The sequence below is a fragment of the Protopterus annectens genome, chromosome 10.part0 (genome assembly GCF_019279795.1).
Source record: "Protopterus annectens isolate FY-2018-M chromosome 10.part0, PAN1.0, whole genome shotgun sequence".
Classification (NCBI taxonomy): domain Eukaryota; kingdom Metazoa; phylum Chordata; order Ceratodontiformes; family Protopteridae; genus Protopterus; species Protopterus annectens.
The window spans coordinates 272,331,774-272,349,002 of record NC_056744.1 but is presented as its reverse complement, the minus strand read 5'-3'; positions in this window follow the sequence as shown (position 1 = coordinate 272,349,002).

Genomic DNA, 17,229 nt, shown 5'->3' with positions numbered 1-17,229 from the left:
AGAGACACCATATATGCCTGAGGGGGCAAGAGAGGAAACAGAATCTGAAGTGACAACATCCAAAAGGAAGGCACTTTTAGAAAAGTGTTTAGATGACAGAGGTCTAGAATAGCTCTCTAAGTGTCGTCTTTCCTGGACACTAGAAACAGTCTGAAGTAGACCCTTTTCCCACTTTGGGACATAGGCACCTCTTGAAAAGTACCCAAAGTTAAGAGATTTTTGAAGAACTTCTGGGAAAATGGGAAGTTTTTCCCTAGGAGGCTGAGGAATGCCAATAAAAGGAAGACAGGATTTCTACACCATGAAATACTCCTGATGAATGATTGACAGAACCCAAGAATCCTGAGTGATCTGAAACCAACCAGGAAGTGAAAGAGAAAGGCAAAGATAAAGAAGAATTTGCTGGGACGAGACAGACAGTCACAGCACCTGGTTTGTCTGGAAAGGAAGGCTCAGAAGAGTCCCTGACAACTGAGGAGTCTTAGGAGGAGGAAACTCTTGGCCACTCTTCTGACCTTTAGTAGAATGGTGGGATTGCCTATGAATAAGGGCAGGCTTAGTGGGGTAGTTTCTCTAAAATTTAGGCACAGGAGAAAAACACATTTCCTCTAAGACCTTACCCTTATCCTGAATGGACTTACACCAGCAGCAGCTTCCCCAATCAAAAGCTTAGAATCCAGAGGACTGTCCATAAACTTAGCCTTAATAAGATCAGATAGAGGTTGAAGCCTAAGCCAAGAATACCTCCTCATCACTGAACCAAAAACAGCAGCCCTAGAAGAGGCATCTGTCGCATCATAACTACATTTAGTAGAATGATGAATTACTTGAGAGGAAGTCCCTAACAAGGAAAGAACAGAAGTTTTACCCTCAGAGTCTGGAAAATCGGAAATAAGTTAACAGGCCTGAGAAAGAAGAGCCAACACATACCTAGATATATGGGTCTGCTAATTAATAGCCCTAAAAGCTGGGGTACCAGAAGTGTAAAACTTCTTATCTAGCCTTTCCATAGCTCCATACCTTGTCAGAAGGTAATAACTTGGGCAACTGAAACAAATGAGATGGCTTATCAGAGGTTACAGACACTACAGAGGGGTCTGCAGCAGGACATTTATATAAAAAGTAATACTCCTCAAGCACCTTATAAAATCTGTCAGATTTCTTGGGAGCAGGGGGGGGGATAAGGTGCATGAGAGGCATTGTAAAAAGTATCCAGCAAAGCAGCCAAAACAGGAGGAATAGACACAGATTTAGGAGATTCCAACTGCAGCAATTCATAGTATCTCTTATGGATATCAGAGACCTGAGCACAATCCCACTTAAAAAATTCCATCATCCTAGAGAGGGTTTCCCCGAAGGAAATTTGTTCAAAAAGAACATCAGGACTAATAGATTCCTCTTCCTCTGACCCATATTCCAAAGGAGAAGGAATTTGAATAGAATAAGTCAGGGATTTGTCATCAGAATCCAGTTCATCCTCAGAAAGATCCTGCTCTCTATGCCTTTTAAGGGGAGTAGAGCACCAAGGAGGAGCAGGAACAGAAACCCCTTGAGGAGGCTTTAAGGACATAAAAGCAGTAAACAGCCCTTGAGTGAAGGCCTGCCAGTTACGTTGTGGATCCCTAGGAGCAGAAGAAACATGTTTCAGTTTTTGTTTCTTTTTTAAGGGAATGTCCCCTCCAAAAACTGATAAGGCTCAAACCCAGGACGACAGTCAAGAACCATAGTAGGAACTTCTTCCCCTACTAAAAATGTAGGAACTCCCCTAGCCCCCTTGGAAAAATCAACCGTGGCTCCCCTTGAATGTCCAAGGACACCTGCAAAGCCTATTCAGATGTGCTGCCAGCTGGATCCTCACCAACCCAAAAGGGTTGGGAGGGTGGCCTAATGGTTAAGGTGTTTGCCTTACAAACACAAGGTACAGGGTTTGAGTCTCACAAGGGATAAGTGGCTAGGCTTAAAAAGGCTCGCAAGGGCAGTTAGCCTAGTATTAATCTATGAACCTATGAACCTCCAAGAAGGTTGCAACAGAGAAATCCAACAATACAGCCAGTTGTGCCTCTGAGTTTGTAATGTCCTCATTAGAAACACCTGACAGAGGCTGGATAGTGAAAGATTCCAGTCATACCTTTTTTACCTTTTCCTTCCTTAACAGCTGACCCTTGGTAGAGGAGCTTCTTTCCATTGCATCTTTAGCAAGAACCTTATGATACTGGTTCTCAGGTTGCAAGGAAAGGAAAGAAAGTCTACTGCAAAGGGTTTTCATGATGGACAACTCACAAATTGAACAAAACATATGGTCCTGAGAAGCTCCTAGACAGAAGTCTTTATGGGAAATCTGTCTCCAACACTAGCATTACCCTTCCTGCATGACATTAACCTCAAGGAACACAAAACAAGACAAAAACACAAAAACCCCAATGGGGAACTTATCTGCAACTGCAAAGAAGTCATTAAATAGGCATATGTAGTCACTGGAGAATGATGATGCATTCAACTGGCAGAAAATGGACACAGGTAAACAGACAGATGGTGAATAGATATGTTGAGAACGGTGGCAAAGAAGTTCTGATTATGGTATGCCTGAATATCACCTTTATGCCCTATGCTAGACAAGGACAATTTGGGTGACATTCGCTGTACCTTTAAAGCAGCAAGAGTCATTGGTAGACTGTCCAGACGTCGGGCTTCCATAGCAGGGAATCCCATATGTTACAAATACTGCAGCACTGAATGTAAGGACATACAGAATTACACACATGAAACAAGTATACTCACACTTTTTTTAGACAAACTCGAGTGTTCAACATATGTCACAGAATTCAGGTACAGTATGTCATAAACATTATGCCAATGGATTGAAAACTGCAAAAGCTGTAAAACTGTTTGCGTTGCTGAAATCCACTCCATCATTTTCATGCTTACATTTTTTAGTTCCGTTGTCTGAGCTTTTAACATTTGCATTTTACATGACATTGACATGGAAAGAAAATACAGATTTTTTTAATGTGCAGGTTTCTGAATGCATTGTTGGACACCAGATTCAAAAATTTATTTAAACATTGATAGCGTTTACAATTTTGAAGAATTCTGAGGAAGTTAAAATGCTTTACATTTTGAGTAGAAAATAGCAAAAACATGCAGAACTCATACTGTTGTAGTTTGTAAAATAGGCATGTCATCAAAATATCCAAACACAAGAAAAGCCCAACAAGAGCTACACTGGTAAACGACTGGAAATCAGATCAGCCAGGAGAAAGTCCGTTTATTAACTTCCACAACTAAGCACTTTCACCATTAAACCAATGGCTTCATCAGAGTTAATCATCAAAATATTGCTGGTTTTCAATATTTTTGTAAATGAACTTTAAAGAGATGATGTCATATTTTTCTAGTGAATGTATGGAAATGTGAAACATAGCACAATTTTGCAATAAGTAGATTTTTGATGTGACATTTTAGTGTCATTAACCTAAAATGCAGTCTCAGACACTAGTTTCCTTCTTTAACAGGTTCACTAAATTCTGCTGCTAAGCTCACTACAGAGGTTTTGCTTCCTTCCATGGTTTTAGAACTATGATATGATATATCTTCTATCATTTTGTTTCTGTCATTCTGACTCTTAGTTTAACCTATTTGATTTCTCTTAGCCATTTAGTCAAAAATGTATTTTTTGTTGAGTGAGCCAAAACTAACACCTAGTTTCCAGATTTATAATCGTGACCCTTATGTTTCCTTTATATACTTTACTTAACATGACACGACTTAACATCTTTTAACCTCTTAGTGCAAGAAGTCTGGACAAAGCCAACTATAATGGGGGGACAAAGGCCCACAACTAGGGACATATTTAAATGTTGCTATTCTAAACTTAGAAAGTCAATAGAATAACAGATTTTGCATCAGCATGCTTTGTATGAAAGATAAGAATTCTGAAACTCAAATGCATTTCATCATTTATTGCGTTCAGTTTTCAATAATTTGCCAGAAACCAAATATTTTGTGAGGAACAGATTAAAATATGAGGAAAAAAATGAACATTTTGCAAAAATCTGGACAGTTGAGAGGTATGGACTTGAATAGCCTGCCTCCCTAAAGCAAAGTCCTTCATTGATCCTTGGAGAAGATTGCAAGCAATGCTAGTTGTTGAAGTCTTTCAACTGTACACTAGACTAAAACAGAAATGCTTTCTTCACTGCAGTTTCATACTTCAGCTTTAATGCCTTTAATTGCATAAAATAACTAGGTTTGTTTTTACTATTACCAGTTATGACTTATTCCAAATGGAATACTACACACAGATTCTGCATTCTCTTCTGCAAAATACTTCATCCTTCTGAACACTCGCTTCTGTGACATGTTTTCAGAGTTTTTTCAATAGTCTTTATAGCATCTCCACATGTTCTACCAAATGCTTTGTTTCCAGGATTTTGACTTACTCACACTGCCTTCTGTTGTTAGTAAATATAAAGCACTGCGTTCTTCAAGAACACCAACACTTGCCTATGAAATTATTATATCTTCCTATCAGAACCACTTTTTGCAGCATTCATTTAGGGTTTTACTTGCACATTTCAAAACGTATGCTTCTTGCTGCCCAAAATCAGTATCAGTGTTGTAAGTGGATAGAAGGATCTACTGCTAGTATTCACTGCAGGATCTACCCTTGTTCCTCTACTAGAATATCTGCCATGATGACTTGAATTCAAAATTTGCTAAGCTACAATTGTACAATTGTCTGATGTTTACCCATAAATATTTGTGCCAAATGTCTTTCCCATGAGGGCATTATCAATTTTATTTCCAACTGGATAAATTGATATCATCTTTATCACATCTCTTATTTCTTCCAAAATTAAAAAAAAAAAAAAACACAAGTCATGCATGCTACTGCATATATGCTGGTAAACTAATCATACAGTATTCCACTCTCCATAGCAGATCTCTGTAAACATTTTCAAAGAAAACATGAAGAAATATGTTGTCTAGCACTGGTCTTGCATATGTGGTATTAGACAGTTGGGGCATCTCTTGACTGAATTTTATGTCAGTCCTTGCATTTCTTTAAATAATCAAGCTGTGAATATTTGTTTCCTCATGTTTGGGTATAACAAGTCAGAATATAATTTGTCATCATAATTGACAAGGTGTTTTCTCTTTTTCTTTCTCTCACTCATATTTATGTTTTAATAGATACGTACTTTCCCTGTTTTATACAGTTTTATACATGAGTAATAACATTCCAATTTGCTCTGTGTGATCTTTTGTGGATCTTATGTATAACAGATGCTCAATAAAGTATATGCAACATTAAGATAATTATTTTTCAATGTATCTGCGCACTTGCTTACTGATTTGTGTATATGGCATTTCAACACTGAAACAACACTGGAGCATTTATCTCTTGGAGTCCTGGGAAAATGGGATTCTCCAGATTATGCACGCATACATACATACATACATACATCAGTAAATAAATAAAGTACCCTTCTTTTATCTGTCAGTTCCTGCTATAGAACCCCCTGCCCCAAAGTTGAACTTTTAGAGGACAGTCAGTCATGCTGCTCCTCTAAGGAATTCATAGTGAAGACCTCACCACATTATTCATTGTTCAATATGGCACATAAGCACTTACAGAAAGGTGTGTGCTTCTTAACAGCTGGATAAGTGTCAGTATCTAGAAAAAAGGCATCCCAAATAGTGTCCTTGATGTGACATAAATAGCACATTACTTTATCTGAATCAGACATCTTCAAGGCTAGAATATGTCAACAAATGTCCCAATCCTCTAAGCCCATCTATCTATATTAATCTCTCTATATATATATATATATATATATATTTATATTTATATATATATGTGTGTGTGTGTGTGTGTGTGTGTGTGTGTGTGTGTGTGTGTGTGTATATAACAGAACATCATAGAGATGACTTACACAGTCACTAACAGGAAATAACAAATGCTGATTGCCTTAGACATTGAACATGGCTATCCATGTTATCATTGTATTTAGGAAGTGCTCATGCATCTCTGTGGATTCTCCTTTGCATTAAATTAATACATAATTCCCCAAATGAAGTCATTGAATGCCAGAAAGCACTTAAAGTAACTATAGGAAGGAAAATTAAAGTCTCTGTTATATTTACTTCAACAAAATATAGAAATTAATACAATATACAAACTACTATGGAAGGCATTTAAACTCCTCTGCCCCCCTCCCCCCCATGTGCTTTGGCTGTTTGAAAGTCTCTACATTTAATTTAATTTGCTATGTAGTCACACAACACCTGAGAAAATGGAATATTTGATTTTACAGGAAATCCAAGCATTCCCATTGACCCCAATATTATGAGTCTTCAATGTAAGGTAGTAAGGATTAATGCAGTAGACAAGAACACTCGTCCAGCATTGAATAGGGATTTGCTTAAGCCTTTAATTGTATTTGTTTTCTTGTTTTTTTTTTTAATCTCTGGAAAGAGGAATGTCTTTTTTTTGCTAAGTTTTGCTAAGTTAGTTGTAGCCAGAATGAGACATTCTAAACAGTCATCCTAATCGCTAATCGTTTAAAGCATATATAGGTCTGTGCACCCTTAACACTATGCATATCATGGTATATTCTGCAATTGTCTATACCTATCCAGAAAATGCACAGTGTTGTATTGCCTTATAACAATATTATTTTTATATTGCCATAACTATTGGCAGCTAATGCAAAGTAAAACAATTTCCTACATGTAAAAGATTAATTTACAAAGCATATATTTAGTTACACCACTTCGTTTTAAACACCTTTTTGGTTCTGCTGTCTGTTACAGTTAATTTCTAAACTGTATTTAGATGTGTAAACTCTTTACATGAAGGGCAAGTAGAAAATGCATAGTCTTGGCAAAGACCTGATATTTCAAAGTAGCAGCATCTGGAACTTGTCAGGTATTACACTTCAGTTACCATCCAAACAAATAATGGCCTTTGGTCTTTTGAGACAGCTAAAGAGAAAAAAAACTCCACAACACTGTAGTATAATATTAAATAATGTGTATGGTATTTGCATTTGGTAAACATTTTTTTTTACATTTCAGCATATTTGTCATTCAGTCATTTTGTTTCAATAATTTGTGCTTCAGGAAACTGCACTTCAAGCTAATGTATGGGAGTCCCCAAGTAGTTACGGCCGTAGCTTATTTTATTTAATGTTGTAGGTTAGAAATATGCCAATGCATGGAAATCCCCATGTAGTAATACATTTAGATTCATGTTGTAGATTAAGTTATGAAATGCATACATTACTGGAGGCTGCTTTTTCATCTCTATGCATGATCAGTATGTGACATAGCCTGAGAGATGAGAACACAAAGCAATTATTGTTGTTATGTAATAAATACTACTAGTCATTTAGGTGTGTATTGTACTAATACTCACCACCTAAGCATGGGTGATGCAAGATTTACCCACAAGTAGTACAGTTTACTTAATCAGGCTGCTGCTGTAATCTAAATAATATAATTTATGGCTAGTTATAGGTTGCAAAAGACAAACTTAGCAAAAAATGTAAACCTTAACTAAGGGTTCTGAGTGATTTCAGGGCCATAAGGAAATTCGAGAACAGAGGGTCCTGAGTTATATGACTGGAATGGATGCTCATTTTTATTATAAAATTTATAGTAAAATGTATTTAATACATATGGTATACATGCACTTAGTTTTATATTTATTTTTATCAAAGAGGATTTTTAAAAGTATTTTAGATAGTAGTTTATACAAAACAAGTGTAGATGTATTTAGATATGGTGTGTTCTCCCACTGGACTTTTTAATTAATTAATAATTAATTAGCTTAATTCATTGTTTAATTGGTGAGGGTATATCTATAGGGTAATTCTTTTGTGTTAGGTTATCTGATGAAGTCTGTAATATTATTGACGAAAACGTACTGGTGTAGGTTAGCATTAATGTGTGTATTACGGCTGGTAATGTGAGTCACGTTTCAATAAACTGTGTGTTTTGGTGGAAACGGCTATCCTGGTGCTTCTTTTGGATTATTGGTTGTGTTTTGGGTACTTTTCCTCCTTTTAACAATTAGAGGCTTTTCTTAACTTTGGTTCAATCTCTCTGGCTGTTACTTCATCCCATTTCATATTCTGTACCTTTAAACTATTTATTCATTCTTTTACTTCTTCTATCAATTTAGCATCTTTGTTATGTTCTACAGGATCTTTATAGATAATTCTCTAAAATGTATCTATTTAAGCTTTTTTGGTGGTCTTTCAATACCTTTTACCTTGTTTCCCAATTCTCTATAAAACTTTTTTGGCTCATCAATAAATTCTGAATGAGATTTTCTGCACTGAATCCTTCACTTCACAGGTACTCCATAACCTCAGTTTCTATTTCTTTAACTTCTACATTACTAATCTCCTTTTCTACTTTTCCTCTTTGTCTTCCTATTTTTTGTATTCTAAAGTTTTCCATGTCAGGATTCCTTTGCCTGTACTTATCTTCAAATATCCTTGGTGCTGCTTTTTTGTATTGGTTAGTTTGGCTTTCTCTTTTCCATAAATATTACACCATATTAAATCTCTTTCTCTTTCCCATGTTCATATTTCTTTTTCAGATGTCTCCTGATCTTCCTGCTTCTCCTTACTTTGGGGACTCACTCCATCAAGCTGTGATGTAACCTGTGTTAGACCTTCTACACCAAATCCTTCACTTTGCAGGCACTCCATAACTTCAACTTCTATTTTTTTAACTTCTGCTTTACTAATCTTCTTTTCTACTTTCCCTCTTTGTGGTATTATTTATTTATTGATTTTCAGTTTGATAACTGGGGAAGTCCACTGGGCCATGAAGAGCCCATTTTTAGTGAAGCCTTGGGGAGAAAAGCTCCAATGAACAGTTACAGAGAAATGAAATATACAATCAATTGATGAGACTCTGCAGCTTACAATAAAGTAATGTAGTAACATATAATAATGTGGTAACATACAATACATTCACAGAGAAATACAGCATAGAATACAATAACATGACATTTTTGATACAGAAACATAAGTATATGTGAATTAATATTTTTTTAAGTTAAGGTAATGATTTGAGGATGAGGGAGGATTGGTGCAATGGGTGATTTGTTGTATTACGGTATAGTGGGGTGATTATAGAAGTAGTTGTTGCAGAGATGGTGGGGAGGTTGATGGCTGGAGGGGGAATTTAAGTTGGGCAGTGAGGTGTTCATAATTAATTAAAATATTATTTTTGTATTGAGACATTTTCCATATCAGGATGGCTTTGCTGCATTTCTCTTCAAATATCTTTGGGGCTGCCTTCTTTATATTAATTAATGTGGCTTTCTCCTTTGCATAAATATTGCACCATATCAAATATTCCTTTTTTGCCCATGTCCATATTTCTTTTTTTATACTTTTCAAATATCTCTAGGTTTTTGTTGTTTATATTTTTGCAATTCCTCAGATGCTTCTTTTCCCAAATAGATCAAAGTTTCTTGATCTATATACTGTTTTTCACAAATCTGTTGTATTAATGAACACAAATTTTCATTTGAAGCTTCTGAAAATTTTTCCTATGTGAAGTATTTTTCTTGTAGAGAGAGTTGTCTGATGGGACTGTAATTCTGGCAACCATAATTTTGCTTTGATTTCACAGGCATCCTAAAATGAGAGCAGCCCCACCCCCTAGGAAGGGTTATAAGTGATTTGTATTACAATGATGGCTGACAATGCCTGTCATTGTGAGTCCACACTTCTATACATTTGATTTGAAGGCTACCACCCTTCAGTGGCTTTGTGAGCTTACTGTCTGCTTCTTACACTGTCTGTATACATGCCACATCTTGCATATGGGATATTGGCAGTTTATCTGGCTTGCTTCCCTCCTCCCTTCCTTCAAAAAGGGCTTGACTCTCTTCCAAGCCAGCATCTTCAAGCACCTAAGCCACTATATGAACTAAGATTGCCAGGTGTGTAGTAAACTCTGGCTCTAGAAAATCTCCAGTAAATTGTCATTGTACCAAAAGTAAAACAAGTATGCATTCTGTGAGAAAAAAAGAGCAATTTTAGTAGTAGTATGCCTGGGGTGCCCTGTTTTAAAGCAGTTAAAATGTACGGGTAAAGTTCAATAGTACACTGACTGAAACCTGTAAAGTTAGAACATGAGTCAGAGATGCATTTTGTAGCTGATCATCCTGTTGTGACTACCTGAAAGATTTCTTATGAAATCTCAAATAAGGACTAATGTGTGCTTATACAAATTGATAGCAACTGTAGAGGTTCATAGGCCTTTAGAGTAACAGATTTTTTTGCATCACTCAGATTGTCTCTTGGAGTGCTCCTGCTTGTTCCTTGTTTAACATTTGGCAAAGATCCTCCTATTTTGGTTAATTTATTCCTGTATTTTTTTCTTTTATTGAGGTGCTGAATATTTTTTGCAGTATTTAAAGAGTTTTGTCTGTGTGAGCAGTAAGTTTATTAAGACAAATGGTGTGTTGAAGCATACTTGCTGATTCTTTAAACTTGCTCCTGCCTGTTTCATAATTGGTGAAAAAAGGAAAGCAATCTATTTTCAAAGTGCTCAGCTTTTTCCTCAGTTATTGATAGGCTGGTATTTTTTTACAGGACTTTAACTCATTAACACCTAGCTTCAGTGTAACTGACAATTGCAGATTTCCTGCCTGGGCTGTTTTCAGCTGAGCTAAGACATTGAGAATGCACTTTTTTAACTTGCCTGTAAATAAATGTATACATCTCAAAGACTATAAAAATTACAAAAATAGGTTAAAATACAAATGTTCTTCAGCATAAACTCCTTTTCACAATGGTGATATTAATATCACGACTGAGAATAATGTTGATTTTATATTAAAATACTAATTAGATGATATGTAAATATTGTTTTGTATTATTATTATACAGGCAATTGACAATATTTATCTAATCTTAGTAAATCAATCAAAGCTGCCAGTGTAGTTTTTATTCATTTAGAAGTGATTTTCAATTTGCTGCAAAAGGAGTTTAGTAGATACCACTCCATTTTTGAGATATTTGCATAATTATGATTTGTATGCATAATGCATATTTACTAGGCACTTAAATGTAAATATGTGGGAAGCAGTGCTAGTTAGACACCAACTATCAGTGCAAACTTTTCTAATAACTTGCATTTTGAAGCAAGAACACCGGGGCCCTAAATTAATCTACATATGCGATTGAAAACTAACAAAAATTAAGAGTTTTCTCAAAATGTTCCTATGCAAGATATATATTTTTCATGTCATTAAAGAAGCACAGACATGGTACATGGGAATCATGATTCTGTACCTTCAACTGCTCACTGAAGGAAAATACTTATTTTTAAGGTCACTAGTACTCATAACAACTGTAGGCACAAAAAGAGGGTGCTTACTTTTTAGAATAAGAGCTGCAAGTGCAAATAGGGAACATAGCTGTCACACTATAGGAATTAAACAGTTAAGGCTAAATATGTGTTGCAGTATACAGGATGACTCTTTCAGCTTGATCATGATGTTCCATGATTAGTGTTGGGAAGAGACCATTATGGCTGGGATTCATAAACAGGTTGCCAAGTACATAAAGCTAGTTAGTTACCTGACTTAGGTTCGCCTACTGGCCTAGGGTACCCTGATCATAAAATTGAATGATATAATCAAGTTTAAGTTTGAACAGGGGAGTATAACTGAACTTTATTTATCTTTATAAAGACAGTATTTTAAATGCTATAGTGTGAAGTCTAATTATTATGCAAAGGAATTTTTGAGATTTTAGGTATGTGATGATCTTCCATTATTAATAGTAACAAAATTTACAAATTTACCATAGGCTCATAGGTTCATACTAGGCTATCTGCCCTAGGGCATTTATAAGCCTAGCCAGAGTGTGTTTGGCTTTCGCCACCCATTTTAAATTAATTTTGCTATGCCCTTTTTCGAGGTTACTATACTGTGCCTCTGTCTAACAGTGACACAGAAGTGATACCCGGGGTAAACCTACGATCTCCCATCCACTCATCAAGATTCCTCTTGAAGAGAGTCAGTGAGGGACTCTGCCTAACCTGGACTGGGATTTTATTCCAGAGTGAAGGGAGCATGTCCTATTTATTTCAGTGCTGAGGTTCAAGTCTCTCGAGCGCGTAGCTTGATGGGATTTGGATTTTCTGAGTTGCAGCATGTCCATTAATTCTAGGTTGGACATGGATTTATAGGTCAGGCACAGATCGCCTCTGAGCAGGCAGTATGCCACTGAGTAGAGCTGGAGTTTCTTTAACCGGGCAGCATATGGCATCTGTCTGAGCCCTTTGATCCTCTTGGTGAGGTACTTTTGGGATCTTTCCAGTTGCTGCAGGTGTCTGATAAGGTACATCCCAAAAGGGGCATTGTACTCAATTATGGGCCTAATGAGGGATGAGTAAAGAGGCACGATGACCTCCACTGATCTAGATGTGAATCCCTTCATGATTAGGTAGGCTATATAAAATGTTTTTCTAACCACTTTGGCCACGTGGTTGTCAAATGAGAGATTGCTATCAACTTGGGTCCCCAGGTCCCTAATTACTTCTTCTGTACTTAATGGATTACCACCTATGTGGTAATTTGTGGGCACTTTGTTTTTGCCAAAGGGGATGACTATACACCTTTTGGCATTTAGCTTGAGGCCATGGCTCTGGCACCAGTTGTCTGTTTCTATGAGGCCCTTTTGGAGGATGCCTGTGTCAGCTGGAGAGTCGATTATGGTGCCCAGTTTGCAGTCATCTGTGAATTTGGTCAGCCACAGTCCTTCCGTGTTGGCCTGTACCTCCGAGAAATATATACTGAACAAGAGAGGTCCCAGGACTGAGCCTTGTGGGATGCCACTTGTAACTGGTTTGGAGGCTGACATGGCTCCAGCAATTCTAACCATGTGGGTTCTGTCCTTGAGCCAGTTTGCAACCCATCTAGTGACATAGGGGTTTATATTTAAGCTGGTGAGCTTATCTATAATGCCTGAGTGGGGTACTGTATTGAAGGCTTTTGCGAGGTCCAGGTAGGCTGTGTGGACCACCTTCCCCTCGTCAATGGCCTTGGTGACTGTTTCAAAGAAATCAACCAGGTTTAAGAGGCAGGATCTGCCCTTAACAAAGCCAAACTGGGTAGGATCCAGTGTCTGTAGGTCCCCAATATCTTTATTTATGAGGTCCATGATGATCCTTTCCATAGCTTTGCAGACCAAGCTAGTCAGGCTTATGGGACAATAGTTTCCATTATCCGTTGAGGCACCACCTTTGTGGAGAGGGACCACTGTTGCTGTACGTCACTCTTTGGGCACATATCCTGTAGTAAGGCTGAGATTGAACAGTAGTTTTATGTTTGGGTTTAGCTCTTCTTGGAGTTCATGTAGGATGCTGCCTGGGACACCGTCTGGTCCCATTGATGCTGTATTTTTTGCTTTGGAGAGGGCGGCTCTTACCTGAGCATCTGAGATGTCAGGGGGGGCAACACTCTGCTGGGATAGATATTTGCCCTTTTGGTCGGTAGGGGGGGGCGAGAAGTTTGTGCTGAACCTGTCAGCTAGGATGTTGGCAATGTCTGTGGGTTCGATGTATTTTTTTGTCATTTTGGGCTAATTCTGAGCATATCTGGGAATTCCCACCCAGGTTCCTAACATAACTAAAGAAAGCCTTGTGATTATCCTTAGTGTCCTGTGCAATTTTTCTCTCGAAGCTGGCCTTAGATGATTTTATGAGCGCCCGTAGTTTTTTGCTAATACTGATCAGAGATGCCTTCCCTTTTTGGGATTTTGCTTTATCATGTAGTAGCTTCCTCCTTCTATTGTATAGTTTGTTTATGGCTGGGGTCCATATATTAATTCTCTGTTTGCATCTGTTTTGCTGCAAAATGGTTTATATTTTACTAGTGTGTATTTAGCACATTACTGTAATGTTTACTAAGCATACTGACATCTTGACTGGGATTTTAAAGTGTTACACCAAGTTACTCAAGGTCTTTGGTGTAAGTAAAAAGGCAATGCAGTAGACAATATTCATGTGTGATATGCAAACTAACAGAAATATTGGGAAATAGATTTTATCATGACTAATACAGTATATGTTGAAATGGCTTACATTATGGTTATGTGTACACATACAAAGGTAGAAATTCCAAAAATTTTTGAACTGTTGCATTCCAAAGTTTTGGAGTAATTAAACAGACAGTAGAACAAACAGTGCCCATGTGTAATGATATGCACATGAATTGTAACCTTGTCAAGACAAAATTTTAACAAGTGCATTAATTTAGTATATGTTGACTTTGCACTTTGCTAACACTGTGGTTATAAGTTAGACATACACACACACACACACATATCTGTAAAGATATATATATATATATATATATATATATATATATATATATATATATATATATATATATATATATATATATATATATATATGTATATGTAAACATATGCAAATATATAAGTTAGAAAAAACATACTCTAGCTGAATAACATAAGTTTTTACTTTTCTATACTTCTCTACACAGCCCCATAGATTTGCAACTACTTACATATGGAACTTGTTGGGGACATACTATCATGCATAGTTGTGAATGGCAAACAGATTTCTATATTAAGATTATAACATAAATATAGACATCGCACATATGTGAAAAATATGCATCAGAACAAGAGGAGCTCACAGCAAGCATTACAATGAAATTTTTAACATCTGCATTAAGCAGCTTCCAAAGGAAGCCTCACAAATTTAAACTGTAACACAATATACAGGGTGTAACCTCCATTCAAATGGATCATTCACCATCAGCATGCCAGGAGTACTATAGTCAAATACATATACTATGCAGACTTAAAATGATTTACAGCCTAGTGTATGTGATGTAGTAGACAAGTGGACATATCTAGGATTAAGGCAACTACACTATCTCCATTTATAAGTATAATAACCCCATAAGCGTAAATGTCTCAGAATATTGTAGATTTGCATATTGGCATTATAGTTAGCTCTCCAATACCATACATCACTAATGTGCCTCATTAGCATACAATATTTCGGAATCTTATGTACCTTGCCAATGAATGATAAGACATATTGCCCATATTCACAAACATTTGCTGATCCAATAGTAGGTACCAAGGTATGCAAGCATTGCAGACCAGGTCAGCTACTCTGATGAAGAGGAATAGTCATGACAATGACAAAGAACTGGGCTCATTTATGCAGTCCATATTTATATGGCATCTGGCCAATTGCCTGCCATTCCACTGGTTTCCCCTTAATTTGGATATCCATTATCCTATCCTGTTGTGGTGCTTTCTGAATGAGATTTTTTACACTGAATCCTTCACTTCACAGGTACTCCATAACCTCAATTTCTATTTCTTTAACTTCTCCATTATTAATCTCCTTTTCTACTTTTCCTCTATGTCTTCTATTTTTTGTATTGGAAATGTTCTCTATGTCCAGATTCCTTTGCCTGTATTTCTCTTCAAATATCTTTGGTGCTGCTTTTTTGTATTGATTAGTTTTGCTTTCTCAGTTGCATAGATATCACACCATATAAAGTCGCATTTTCTTTCCCATGTCCATATTTCTTTTTCAGATATCTTCTGATCTTCCTTTTTATCCTTACTTTGGAGACTTTCTCCATCATGATGTGATGTAACCTGTGTTAGACCTTCTACACCAAATCCTTCACTTCGCAGGCACTCAATAACTTCAACTTATATTTTTTTAACTTCTACTTTACTAATCTTCTTTTCTGCATTCCCTTTTGGTGATATTATTTTTTATTGTGAAATTTTGCATATCTGGGTACCTTTGCCTGTATTTATTTTTGAATATCTTTTGGGCTGTCTTCTTTATATTGATTAATTTTGCATTTGTCTTTGCATAAATGTTGTACCATATCAAATCTCTTTCTTTTCCATGTCCACATTTCTTTTTTATAGTGTTCAAACATTTTAGGCTTTGTTGTGCCGATTTTCACACTTCCTCAGATGCTTCTTTTTCCAAACAAATCAAAGTTTCTTGGTCACTATAATGTTTTTCACAAATCTGTTGCAGTAATAAACACAAATTTTTATTTGAAACTTCTGCCAGTTTTTCTTGTGGAAGTAATTTTCTTTCCTCTAATTTTTCTCTTAATCTTTTTGAATAGCCTGTGTCTGGAAACTCTGGGATTTTTGCATAATAGTAACAATACATAATTCCTTTCTTATCCTCAGTATCACTTGGCTTTTATAGCTCTTCTTTGGCTTATCAGTTTTTGTGATTTTTATGGACTGCTACTTCCTTCTGCAACAGAGGAGCCATCATCCCCCAGAGAGAGCGAGTGAGTGTAATTGCAGAAACCTGGACTTTGCAGCTATGTCTAGCATGCCACACATAGTTAGAGTACTGTGGACTATAATCATGCCTGCATGAACATAAAGCTGATATCTAGAGCATGGTTATGCTGGATACACATAAACCTGGCATTTGTTGTCATGCAATCGTCTGAACAGTCTGAGCACATGTTTACAGTAGTGAATGTGTACCATGTAAAACAATGTGTGACAGGGAGGAAGTTTTTTTTTTCTTGCCTTAACCTTTATTAAATAACAATATTCACAACAAAACAGTAAGATACTTCGTAGCGAAACAAATACCCAATGATATATAAAACATTTAAGTAGAGCAAAATAATGACATCAATGGCAACTACATGCCAAAAATGGGTGACCTGCCTTGTAACCCAAAAAATCAAGGGCAGCAATAGCTAGCCATATCATTTTTTTGAAGAGTCTAATCTACCAAGCTTGTAAGTATTTAAAAACTTTATAAAGTAGGACACACTCTTTTTGGGAGGATCCAAACTACTCCTATAAGCCCGCATGATGGAAAAGTTGCTTAAAATGAAGTCCTTACCACTGTGGAAATATGCTTAAGCCAAGGTTGAAAAACACCATTCATTTTTGAAAAAGCTTATCATATGTCATGGATAGGAAGAAGTTAGTCCATAGTTACTTCAAAATTAGCTATTTTGGGTCCATAGTTACTTCTAAATAACTATTTTCTTTAGCAACCCCCTTGTATCCCTCCAAATGTCATGAATTGGAAAACAGGTCCAAAAGTTGTGTAAAACATAATTTGTTTGGTTAGCACAAATGTCAATAGTTATGCAATGACAATATTACTGCTGAAAATTGAATCCTTCTAACCAGT